The sequence below is a fragment of the Adiantum capillus-veneris genome, chromosome 17, assembly GCF_014529385.1.
Source record: "Adiantum capillus-veneris isolate H3 chromosome 17, ASM1452938v2, whole genome shotgun sequence".
Lineage (NCBI taxonomy): Eukaryota > Viridiplantae > Streptophyta > Polypodiopsida > Polypodiales > Pteridaceae > Adiantum > Adiantum capillus-veneris.
In genome coordinates, this window is record NC_140947.1 from 56,201,450 (window position 1) to 56,214,524 (window position 13,075).

At 38.7% G+C, this 13,075-nt stretch overlaps 1 pseudogene; it reads left to right on the plus strand.

The window, feature by feature from the left end:
* Positions 1-3,529: 3,529 nt before the first annotated feature.
* LOC147437292 (uncharacterized) lies at positions 3,530-5,395 on the plus strand (annotated as a pseudogene).
* Positions 5,396-13,075: the final 7,680 nt, after the last annotated feature.

Below are 13,075 nucleotides of genomic sequence, written 5' to 3' on the forward strand. Positions count from 1 at the left end.
GACACCTTACTCAAGGATGAGGAGCTCTCTATACGAGACAAAAAAAAAGTTTTTGGGGGCTTTTTCAAGGTCTTTCATTTTTGGGCTATGTGGGAGAAGAGAGACAAAAGTAAGAGAGGCCTTTCGATAGTAGGGAACTCAGTGGAGGTAAATGAGGAGAGAGAAAGCCATGGTATTGTGCGCACAAGCTTTGTAAACAAGTTTTGAGCAAGGAAAGCCATCCTTTTTGCATTTGGTGTCATTCCCCCTTTCCCCCTTCTTTTCTCAATTGCTCTTGTGCAATTTGTGATGTCATCTGCGTGCTCGGGGAGGAGGGGGGGAGGTCACTATGTATAAATTGTATATATCACGTGCATTCAAGGACTTTTTATAGAAATCCTTATCTACAAATTTTGATAGATAAAATACACCCTTTTCCTATTCAATCTGTAAATATTTTCCCCAATTCCATTTTACGGCACCCTTCTATTTGTGACAATGTATGAAAAAGTTAAATTTAATAATCCCTTCTACTGCACTCACGTAATAGTCACATAATTATTAAGTGACCCCCCCCCCCCCCCCCCCCCGAGTGTGCGTGTGTGGACATGCGCCGAACTGGTAGTGTTTTGTGTTGTAAAGAGGGTGCGAGAGAAGTGTTGTGTGTGTAAAGGACTATGGAACGAATATTGTAGAATGAGCCATCCTTGAAGAAGACCAATAAGCACCAAACATCCCCCTTTGAGGACAACCCCAAACCTCTATGTTCATAGATCCCATTGCGAAGAACAATTATGCTTGGATCTCCGTAGAAGCACCCACTCCCTCAACCCTTGATGAGTCAACCGCGAGCCATTCTTGGCTCACGTACTACTGCCAAGGTAGGCAACAAAGTGACACAAGCTAGAGCTCATCGAAGAACTTATGTGTTTCTTGGGCACCCACGAAGAAAGAGATGAGATATTTTATTAGACTTCTCTCAGACACTCACACGAAAAGAGAGAGGGGGATAACAAAGCTTATTTTTAGTAGCACCTCAAAAGGGTCTTAGAGGAAGGAGGGAGGGAGAATATAAGCCTCACTTCAATTCCTTCTCGTTTTAATTGATTTATCAACGCTTGGGTATGCTTCATTCATAACCTCACATGGATTTTTTTGGCTTGCCCAAAGGGCAAAAGGCTATAGAGACGCCTTCTCTTTTTGCTGACTAAAATGTTTTGATTTTTTATAATTCATTTTGTGAATTTTTTACAGAGAAGCTGTTCTTGATATGATTAAAATGGCTGGGTGGGTGGCTGTTACTCATCAAGATAGGATCCTAAGAGGTTGGTAAAGTTAAGGCTTTGTGAGGTGTACGACATTCATTGGTTGCTTTTAGATAAGTGAAGTGATGGGGTGTCGTCGTGGCGCCTACGTTTTCTACCTTCTTTAAATGAAGGCTGTGAGTCGTGAGTCCTCGGGTTTTGGGGTGAGGTGATGTGCTTCATGAAGTCTCCAGCTATGTGCGCAGGTTGTGCACCTCGAGGTGAGGGCACTTGAGTGTGAGTTAGGGTTGGGTTTTGCGTGTCGTTTGGTGATGAGAGGGTAACGCAGGGATTCTTCTGCGCTGTGACCTGCACTACAAGGGCGGGCCAGGCAATGCAAGGTGCATTGTTGCAACGGCGGGCCAGGCAATGCTTTCGCCTACGTCCTGTTTGCTGCTGCCGTGCCTATGCCGATTGTGCGCTAGTGGCACGTGCCTTACCAAATTTCTCTTTCGGCCGAGGTGGTGTCCCGACACAGCTCCGAGGGCAGCCCACGGAAACGCAGCACCTGCGCATTTACGAACTACGGTTTTCGCCAAGGCAGCAGTGCTCCTTGAGGGCGGGGTAGCACCTACGTAGTTACCAAATGGGAATTTCGGCAGGGTAGCAGTGCTCCTTGAGGGCGGGGAAGCACCTGCGCGGTTAACAAATGGGGCTTTTCGGCAGGGTAGCAGTGCTTGTTGAGAGCGGCACCAGAGCCTGGTTAACCTTCTACTGATAACCTGCTCCGATTGTGCATGTCCAATGTGGGGTGCCTGCATTTGTAAGCTTGTCATATGTATGTGTTTTTCTTGATCTCTGCGGGTAAAAGATGGCTATGGGGTGCATTTTTATTTTCTGATTTTCTTTGAGGTTTTGGGCCTTTTATTTGGGGGGTGGGGGGGTTGTCACGAACTTGGAGCGCCTTCAAAGGTGGAGAAGGGAATCACGGGCAGCTGTGAGCTTGTGTTGGTTGGTTTGCTCGCTTGAGCGAAGCCTTTTATGTATTCTGAGTGCTTGTGCGAGAGTCAAGAGCGGCAATGTGTGTTGAGTTTTGGCCTCAACAGTCAGCACTCATTGTGTGGGGTGGGTGAGTGTGCGTGCGCTCGGATTTAATTTTAGCATGTGTGGTCAAACATCTTCATGTGCTCGTCGCGATGGCAGTTGTGGTACTGAAGCCCCCAACAGAGGATGCTTAATGGGCTGCCAAGTGCTTTTCTGCGTTGTTTTGACAGAGGGTCCCATGGTTTCGTCTCCATGGCAGTTTTGGTTTTGAAGCCCCCAACTGAGCCTGCTTAATGAGCTGAAAATGGAGGAGCTTCTGAATGTTGGAAGTTGATAGAGCAACCCACCCTCACCGCTTCACCACAAATGCGAATTCGTCATCGAGGATGATGATGTCGGAGCTTTTTTTTACAACTCCTGTTTCTTAGGATCCATTGAAAGGTCTATGTCTGTATTATTGAATGGACTGACATTTGCAAATGGCCCTTCAATTGTGTGTGTGTGTATCTGTGCTCATCTATTGTGCATGTTATGTAACTTTTTTTTTTGACTATCAAGCAGAATGTGGTCGTCTATTGTTGATGTTATGTACTGCTGTTTTGTTTCATTATCGAGCAAACTTTACATGCAGATTGCGGTTACAGCTTGTATTTTGGGTTAAGTCCTGTTTTATCATATGCCATCTTGAAAATAATGAAGCCAATAGGGTGTTATATTCAACTAATTTAATTGGTTACAGTAATTGAATGTTAGGCTGCCATTGAATTCAAATTATCAAATTTATTCTTGTTTTTATTAGATTATTGTAAACTTCAATTCAGTGTGTGAAATTTTATTTTGTATTAAAGTTTTCTTTATTAAATAATTATTTAAACAATAATTGTTTCTTGAAAAAAGAAATGGCTCCAATCATTATTCACTAGCTTCACGCTTCGATTAACTTAATGAAATGATTTTTTAGGAAAAAGAATTTTTTATAGTGGTACTTAAATTTTTATAAGATAATTTTTTTTAAAAAATGTCATGATTGTTTGTAAGCCTCATAAAGGCATTATTTAAAGACCAAGATATTTATTGGTATGCATGAATGTGAATGCTTTTAACTTTACTCTCCTGACTCTCTTTATAAGCTTCCTAAAGCCACAACTCTTTCTACCCATTGCTCTGCCTAGTAAACTATCTATATTTCTCAGTATGAGCTAGCTAGCTTATCTGTCTCGAAGGTTGAATATCAACATGCTGCTTACGAGCTCAACATAACCATGGATACATCAATGGATGGTTAGTACTATCTGTTTTGAGCTGTCTTTGATGTCTTTCATGAGCTGTGTTTGATATTGTCAAAGAGCTAGCTAGAGCTTAAACTATTTATTTGTTTAGATGTGGACGCTCATGAGATTCCATTCTCTCCACTTCTGGATTTTGATCCAACACCACCAACACTATCTTCCAAGGCTCTTGACAGTGCTGTAGCAGTCAACCTTTCACCCTCTCCTAGGTTGAAAAGTCGGAGTCTTGGGTCTTCTCCCATATCAAAAAAGATAAGCCCTAAGGGAGGTGTGAAGAAAGCATCTATGTCTTTGAAAAAGGCTTTCCAAATCGCTAGAGGTGAATGTTAAGCTATTTTTTGCTTGATATGTTGGCCAAGTTTATTGCCTTATAATCTTGTTTCTTTTTTAGGTAAAGCATCTAGGTCTTTGGCAGATTCTACTTTCTCATCTCCCTTGGTTAAAGATGATGACTTGAAAGAGGACTTAAATGTTGAGTCTTTTTCTTCTCAGTTGGCCATTACGCCAGCGCTAAGGCTATTGACCATCTCTGAATTATCAGAAACTACGAATTTTAGATTTGCTTTGGAAGGAAAAGTACTTAGAAAATATGGTACTTACAAAATACCCAAGTCAAACTTTGGAAGATACTTGCGTGCAGACTTGCTAGATAGAAAGTCTCGTCACACTGTTACCTTTGTTGTGACTGAAATTTACCTTTCCGACTTTGTTGAGGCATTTGCTGTGAATGACTATGTTCGAATAGAGGGAGGTTGTGTGAAGAGAGTTGTAGTAAAAGATGGTGGGACATGTTTGTGGGCATTATATGCTGATGCTACTACATTGGTCATAAAAGCGGAGCCTTTTGATTTCTGCCTCCAACTTTACCATGAGCAAAAGATCAAGGACTTGCTCTCCCAAGATGCTATTGGTAATGACTTCGTTTCAACAATAGCATTTATAGTTGTGAAGGTGGAGAATGCTTTAAAAGTGACGGCACTCCAAGCTATCGGTTGATCATTGCTGATGGGCCATCAACAAGTGATCGAGCTAGTGTAAGAATCTCTTCACTCTTGTGTGCTAAAAGGCTTTAGTAAAACTTCACTCATTTGTTTATGTGTTTTGGCCAGCTTCTATTTGTGCCTAGTAGACGTGTTGACTACCAACTTATGGTACATGAGGTTAAAGCTAAAGGCTTTTACACTTGTTTTGCTCGCAACATCAACATTTTCAAGCAGCTGTCCAATACTCTAAGTGTTGTGGATGCTACAATATTGTGTTCACTTCCTGATTCTCTCTCCAATCTATTTCAAGAGTATTTGCACAAACAAGTTTCCAATTTGGGTTTTGGGAAGAAGGTAAAAAATATCACTTTGCAAGGTTTTGCAGTTGCATTTTTTAACTTGGATTTATTTGTAGGTGTTTGGCACTTTGGAGATTGCAAGCGTGAACAGTTTGGATGTTGAATACTCTTGTGGATTATGCAAGGGAACAAATGTTAGCCATCAAGCCATTAACCCTTTTTGCTACACTTGTGGTATGAAAACACAAATTGTAAAGTCTCCCTTGCTGCGTGCTAGAATCTATCCTCAAGATGGAGTGGTCGTTGCTGTGATTTTACAAGGTGCTATTGTTGACTCCATTCTAGGCTTTTCCCAACCGTTTTTACACTACTTTGAGCATAACCTAGTAGAGATGAAATCTTCCTTGCTTAATTTCAAAAAGGCCGGCTGGTTCACAATCGACAAGGGGGGTTCGGTTGTTGCATTCAAAGAAGAGTGAAACCTTGCTTTATCACCATTTTGCAGCAGTTACGACTATGGATTTGCAATTTTATGCGGATGGCCAGCTTATGTATAGGCTCTCAGATTTTGAATCCTCTTTTCCTGATAACAAAGATGTTTTGGAACCACTTTTGTATATTTTCCATTCCCAAATATCAATTCAGTCTTTGGAATGTACACTCTCACATATGCTTGTGCAAGAAATTGAATCAAGAAATGCGGATACTATTAAAGTTTGGATTAAGCCATGGTTTTCTAATAAGCACTTTGTGTCATCTAACTTGAAAGAACTTATCTTGCCATTGATGCGCACTCATCAATCGTCTTTGATGATAAGTGTTGAATTAGTAAAAAAGGTTTGTAGCCTCATGAATGCAACATGCAAAATATATTTTTTCCAAGCAGAAGTTTACACTAATTCTATCTTTGTTGGTGGTTCAGAATGTGCTTCCTCATCTTTTCTTCCAACACTAGTAGCCTTGAATAGAAATGGTGACTACTTTTGGTTTCCTGTTGGGCCAAAGCCTCTTAAACGTATGCGTTGTGTATGGAGTCAAGATGCCACATCACAATTGACTGCATTGATTGGAACAAACAATGGTAGTGCTCATCAAATTGCAAAAACATTTTTAGACTTGCATTCAACCTCTTTTTCTTTAAAGCAAGTCAAGACCAAGATATACAACATGTGTAAGTCATCAAGAATCCATCAACTAAGCAAGCTTGAGTCTTCCACGAAATCTTCATTGTTTGCAAAAAACATAAAAGATGTGCCTGCATATCCTTGTTCATCTTGCAACTCTCTTTTGCTTCGTCATAACCTGCACAATGTCACAAAAGTAGAGTTTTCATTCTTGAGACAAATACAACAGTTGCCTATTTGTGAAAATGTTGGATTCCAAGTTTGTTACTCATGCAAATCTGCATTAAAAAAGAGACAACAACCAATGTTTTGTATGGTGCAAAATATGGAATTTGGATGTAAAATACCTAGTGTAGAAACATTGAACACAATCGAGAACCGTCTTGTGTCATTGCAAATACCATTTGCACAAATACGTGAGCTAAACTTTGAAGGTCCGTTCGGTTTACGTGGAAGTATTGTAAATGTAATGGCAGACTTGTCTCGAGTGCAAAAAATGTTGCCGCGATTTCTTAGTGAAGAAGCTTCTATCTTGGTAGAGATCAAACGAAAACTCAATTATGACCATGCTTACCTTAGTGGTATTGTGCGTCCAACTTTTGTGCATCGTGCATTGGTAGACCTTCTGAAAACACCATTATATATTGAGAATGGCGCCACAATTTACACCTCTTGGGTAACCAATTTTACAGTTCAAGCAGATATCATTTACTCTCCACAACAAGAATTTGATGACGACATAGATGCAACAGACACATTGGTGCATGGCATTTATAGTGCTCAACAAGTTGTTGATCATAATGCTCAGGTTGCAATTGTTGCTCCTTCTGAAGGATTTACACCTTTGAGTGTTTTTGATGATGATTGCTGCGAAGAATTGTCATTTCCAACTTTGTTTTTTGGCCAAAAAAGAAAATACCACTTGCTTGCAAAGAAAAATTATCAAAAGACGGCACAATGGGAATTAAAGAATGCAGATAGACGATATGTCAAATGCGTTGAGAATCTTTTCTTCAAAACAATGAAAATTATCATCTTGAAAGTGCTTGGTTCTATTTGGGTTTGTTTGCGAAAGGGAAAGCTTCATGGCAAGCAATTGCAAGCAAAAGATGTTCAAGCAAACACCAATATTGAACAATTGCTATCATCAGACCTTGGCTACCATGATTTTGAGTCATTGTGTACATCAACTGATTACAAGGTAAAACTTAAGCGAAATGTCTTCGGAATGATTTGCCAACTAGGCCAACCAACCTTCTTTGTCACATTTTCATGTGCAGAACAAAGATGGCAACCCTTAATAGATTGTTTGTCAAAGTTAAATCCTCATATCATACAAACAGAGCACCCAAACAAAGCTTCGTTCATTCGTGCACTTGTTCGTTCTAATCCTATCACAACTGCTCGATATTATGTGCATAGATTTCAATCAATGAAAAAAGAATTGAAACGCAACAATACAATCATTGGTGAATTAACAGATTATTTCTTTGTCACCGAATTTCAACATACAGGAAGCCAACATGACCATGGATTGCTTTGGATAAAAAAATGTACCATTATTTGGCATTGAAAGTGATGATGAAATAACACCTTTCATTGACATGCACATCACTACTAACAAGGACGTCTTGGACGAGGCTCTCAGGAGTGTACAAACACACCACCATCGCAAGACATGTAGAAAACGGAAAACTCTAATTTGTCGTTTTGGCTTTCCACGCCCACCTTCACATCAAACAATCATAATGCATCCAATAACAACATCTGCAATTGAGAAGGAAAATCTCTTGGCAAAAAATAGATTTATTAATGATCAACTACAAGCTCTTGGACATGAACCAAATATCTCATTTAATGATTGGTTGATTTCCTTGCAAATGACTGAGGATGAATATATCAAATCTCTTTCTTTCAACATCACAGAACCGACACTATTGTTGAAAATAAATTTAAAAGACATCTACACAAACAACTTCAACAAACAATTGTGTAATCTATGGGATGGAAACATTGATGTCCAATTCATATTCAATGGTCATGGCGCTGCTGCATATTGCACATCATACATGACCAAAAAGGACTCCACTACAAGCAAAACAATCAAACATATACTTCAAAATTGCAAACAAACCAACATGTCAACATTAGAGCGATTAAAGAAAATTGGCAATGCATTGATCAACACACAAGAGATGACGTCACAACAAGCCACATACATATCTCTTTCATTGCCATTGCATAGTGCTAGTAGACAATTTGTCTTCATTAATGCAAATTACGAAAGCCAACGGACATTGCTATTGAAACGGCGAGCTATGTTGAATTCTTTGGCTCCTGAAGACACAAACATTTTCTTTGAGGATTTAGTCACCAAATACACTCGACGTCCAAATAATCTTGAAGACATATGCGTGGCTGACTACGCTAGCAATTACCAATGCATTCAGGGCTCCCCACTCAAATCCAAGAAACCTCAAGTCATTAGATATGCTAATTTCACTCTAGAGAAAGATGCGGAAAGACATTACCATGAACTTTGCTTGCTCTTTTTGCCATTTGTTGGTAATGAAAAAAGTTTCGAAACAAATGTTGCCTCTTGGAAAGACAAGTACAACTCAAACTATCCGATCATAGATGAGAACCGTCAAAAATATTTTAAATTGGAAGTGCATCCAACTACTAGTCAATCAACTTCACTGCATACGTCTTTAGCATTGCGAACAGTGATGCCTTCAAATATGACTTGAGCCTTGATATTCAACCAACAAAACCCAATATAAAACCTTTGCCTTCCTTTCGAAAGCTAGCACTAGAACAATGAATACCACTGGCTCGTTTCCAAGCTAAACATTGAACAACGCTCCCTTTTTGATGACATAATGATTAGAAAGCGACTACATCCAAAAGAACCAATCCACCTTTTTCTAACTGGAGGTGCAGGCACAGGAAAAACTTTCACTTTGCAAGCACTTGTGCAAGGCTTAATCCGTCATTATAGTGCTTCCTTGAATTTGATGTCAACTTGCCAACAGCATTATTAATGGCATACACAGGAAAAGCAGCTTTCAATCTCGGTGGCACAACAATTTACTCAGCCTTACGTTTGCCACTTGTGCTCCATGCAAATATTTCTCTCGCATCTAAAAGCCTTGCAGAGCTGTCACAATTGTATAAGAATGTCAAGTTGGTCGTCTTTGATGAAGCATCTTTTATTGGGAATAGACTGCTCCGTATTGTAGACACAAGACTACGATCAATCAAACATAATCACATACAACCATTTGGTGGTTTAGACGTCATCTTCTGTGGCGACCTATGTCAAGCAAGCCCAGTTCGAGATTGTTGGATATTTAGTGAGCCACAAGATTTCCTGCAACTACTCTCGCCTTCCTTTTGGCACACACATATAAAATGTCATGAGTTAAAAAAAACAATGTGTCAATCAAATGAAGCTTTTGTCACAATTCTCAATAGAATACGAAAAGCAGAGCACACTATCGAAGATTTGTGCATGCTGAACACTAATCACACCAATACATCGTTTGACAAATTGACAACACCTCATTTGTACTTCACCAATAACTTAAAAAACTCACACAACTGTCTTGTTTTCAACACTTTGCCAACTCAACCATACATCATCCATGCAAAAGATGTCTTTCATAAGATTTGTTCAAAAAATCTTGTCGTGCCAAACAATCCACAAACCACTGCAGGTTTATCTTCAATCCTAGAACTCAAAGAAGGAATGATTGTAGAGATTTGTGCAAGGAATGTTGACATTTCTGACAGGCTTGTTAACGGTGCAGACGGAGTCCTCAAACACATAGAAAGCAAAGGTGCATCCCATCTTGCATGGATAGAATTCTTTGACCAGCTCACGGGTTTGAAACAACGAAATGCAAACCAACAACTTTACAAGATTCATGTTAACCCCCAATGGACACCGATTTTTCAAACAACAAAAGAATTCCAAATAGGTCGAAGTGCATTGAACACAATATCTTGAACTCAGCTTCCAATCCAAACAACAAATGCACTCACCATCCATAGATCACAACGCTTAACAATGACTGGAGTGGCATTTGATCCAACATCAATAAATTCACATGGTTTGATTTATACAGCTCTTTCTTGTATAAAAGATCCAACAAATCTTCACATTCTCAAACCAATCCAGCAAAGTCAAATCAAAATCGACAAGAATGTTCTCAATGAGCTAGACCGCCTAAGCAAAGAAGCAAAGTGGCAATATTTGACAAGATTTCCATTCACATACAAGGACACACATCATATCATACAATCATTGAACATTGTGTCTAGTCACAAATATCTCAAGTTCATCAAAGACGACACAAACTTCTCCGCTTCTGATATTTTATGCTTCCAAGAAACAAAGCAAAAAGCTCCATTTAGTGATCTTGAACCAAACTTCCACCATTACAACAACTTTGTTCTCTCAATCCACTATAAAACGACAGTCATTTTGCACTCTTCAAAGACAATCTCAACTCAAGGCATAGAAATCATTCAAGCTATATTCCACCTAAACCAAAAACTTCAATGCGAAATCATATGCGTTTACAAATCTTCAAAAGCTTCTACAACCTCTTTGCTAGCACTACTCTCCAACCTAATGAAACAATCCCATCATAAACAAATGACCGTCATCATTGGAGATTTCACCATTGATAATAACCCAACAAACAATCAATACCAACAATTGCAAACAGAGTTCCAATCACATGGCTACACACAACAAATCCATCATATCACAACTATTTACAATTCAAAACTCGACCACATATGGATCAAAACCTCCTAGCTCCTTGATAGCAGATACAAGATTTTGTTTTTGGTCAGATCATTCATCCACACATCTTTTGCTCCCAAAATGATTCATATCACTCCTTATCACTCTCCACTAATTCCTCCCCCCCCTCAACCTCTCCAACCAAAACAAACTACCACCTCCTCACGCAAATCAAGCCAACCATCCCTTTTCAATACTTCATTTGATATCATACTCCATCATGTAATCCCCATTAAACTTCATGTATATCTCAATAAAAATTCACCTTTGAACTTTTTTGTAATTTTATCATAGACAGGCCTTGTGATTTTATCACTTGTTATATTTTATTGTTCTAGAATGCCTCTTGTTTTTAATCCATCATGGGATCGTGGCTTGGAGAAGCAAAAAGAAATCAAGCTTCCACTCATAGTCACTTTATTATAAAGTATTCACCTATTGCCTCTTTCCCAGATTTCCCATACCTAGAAGAATTCAAGATTCATTCACAGTGGATTTTCTCAAAAGAATAGCTTCATTGCAATAATAGAACTATTTTCAAGTTCCCACCGTTTTCTCTAGAGTAACTTAAAATGCATAGTATGTTATCGTAGATTAACCCATAATAACTTGAGGTAGAGCAAGAGAGAGGAAAAGAAGAAGAAGAAAAAGTGAAGAGAAGCTCAAGCTCCCTGACTCTCTTTATTCATGAGATTTGTTTGAGTGGTACCAACTTTACTCTTTTAGTGTAAGTCTCGTGGTCTTACATGTAGGGAGGTCGGAATAGGAGATTTATATCCATTGGAATCATGGTGTCACTATTTCCAACAAGGATCAATGGTAGTAGGAATGAGCTTCTAATATATGAGGGCAACTAATTCCAAGGGAGGAATATCAACATGCCATTGTATGGGTTCCAATTGTTCTATCGCATCAAAAGAAACACTATACCAAACCCTTGTTCAATGGGTTTTTTCTTTCAAAAATTTGTGGCTTTTACCATTACAATTAGGTGTAATCTTGTTTTAGTCTTTTTTTTTTTTTGGTGCTTGAAGTCACCTAAAAAATCCTCTTTGGTTTTTGTTTTGTATAGTGTGCCTTGGCCACTCTTGCTCGTTTTAGGGTTTGCTCGGAAAATCTCGCTCGAGATTTGAGATTCCTCAAAATTTTTCTTTATAAATTCTCTTGCCACACTTCATGTTTAACAACTTTCTCTATTTGACCTGCTTAACATAAAACGGTTGTTGATAAGCCATTTAAAAATTCACTTGTTTATTATATTGTGACCTAACATGTACCTAACAAATTTCTCTCTTCTCATTCTTTCCACAAATCATTGGCCCAAAGATGTACAATTATACTTACCTCATTTATTTGTTTGTATGTGGCATCTCTTCCATTGTTTACAATACTCTTTTGTGAGTGACTAATGTTACTCAAAGCTATGTACTTACTCATACGTCCAAATTTGATACCAAACCTGTGCATCATCACACCTACTTTTAGCATACCCTAATATTTAGTCATTGAGATCATATATCTGTGTGCTTGTCATGAGCTCAATAAATCTTAATCGATTAGTTCTGAACTTTATCAATCTTATAACTCATTATCAAGTATAATGTTATGTACCTGCATATTATTTAGGGATAGACTTCTTGGATGTTGTACTCTAAACAAAGCCCCATAGTGAGTCTTTCATTTGGACTCACTGTTTGAGCTTAGTATTGATGGGACATGAACCCTATAATTACTCGTTGTCCAAGCTTTACAAACCATTCTGTAAATTTATATAGCACCTCCATTATCCACTTGTTTGTCCTTAGATCTGCCTGTTTTGAGCCACGACTTTGCATCAATTTTATCATTAACAGCTTTTAAAATGTTAATGTATTTAGTGTGCAATTAAATTATTGTTGCATTTAACAAGAAATCAACTTAGTGCTTTTTCTCTTTGAAAAACACTTTTGCAGATAAAGCTAAGTACAATGATATCATATACGACAATCTCCTGGTATGAAAATTCTCAATGGATTTTGATAGTATACATCTAGCAAGATAATTTCAATTACCTCTCATGAGAAATATTTCTCTATGTATCTTTACACCTAGAGATATATATCATACACCGTAGTAATGATTACTCTACTTTCTTTCTTATCTTAAGATCTCCACATTCCCCTGATGTACTGGTGTCATGATGCCTGGCGGCACATGCCCCAAGCCGTGGAATAGATGATGCGGGGGACAGCCTCAAGTGGTGCATAGTGGGTTGGGGGGACCTTTTGGTGGCCATTCTGGGGGTTCTGGGCATCTCT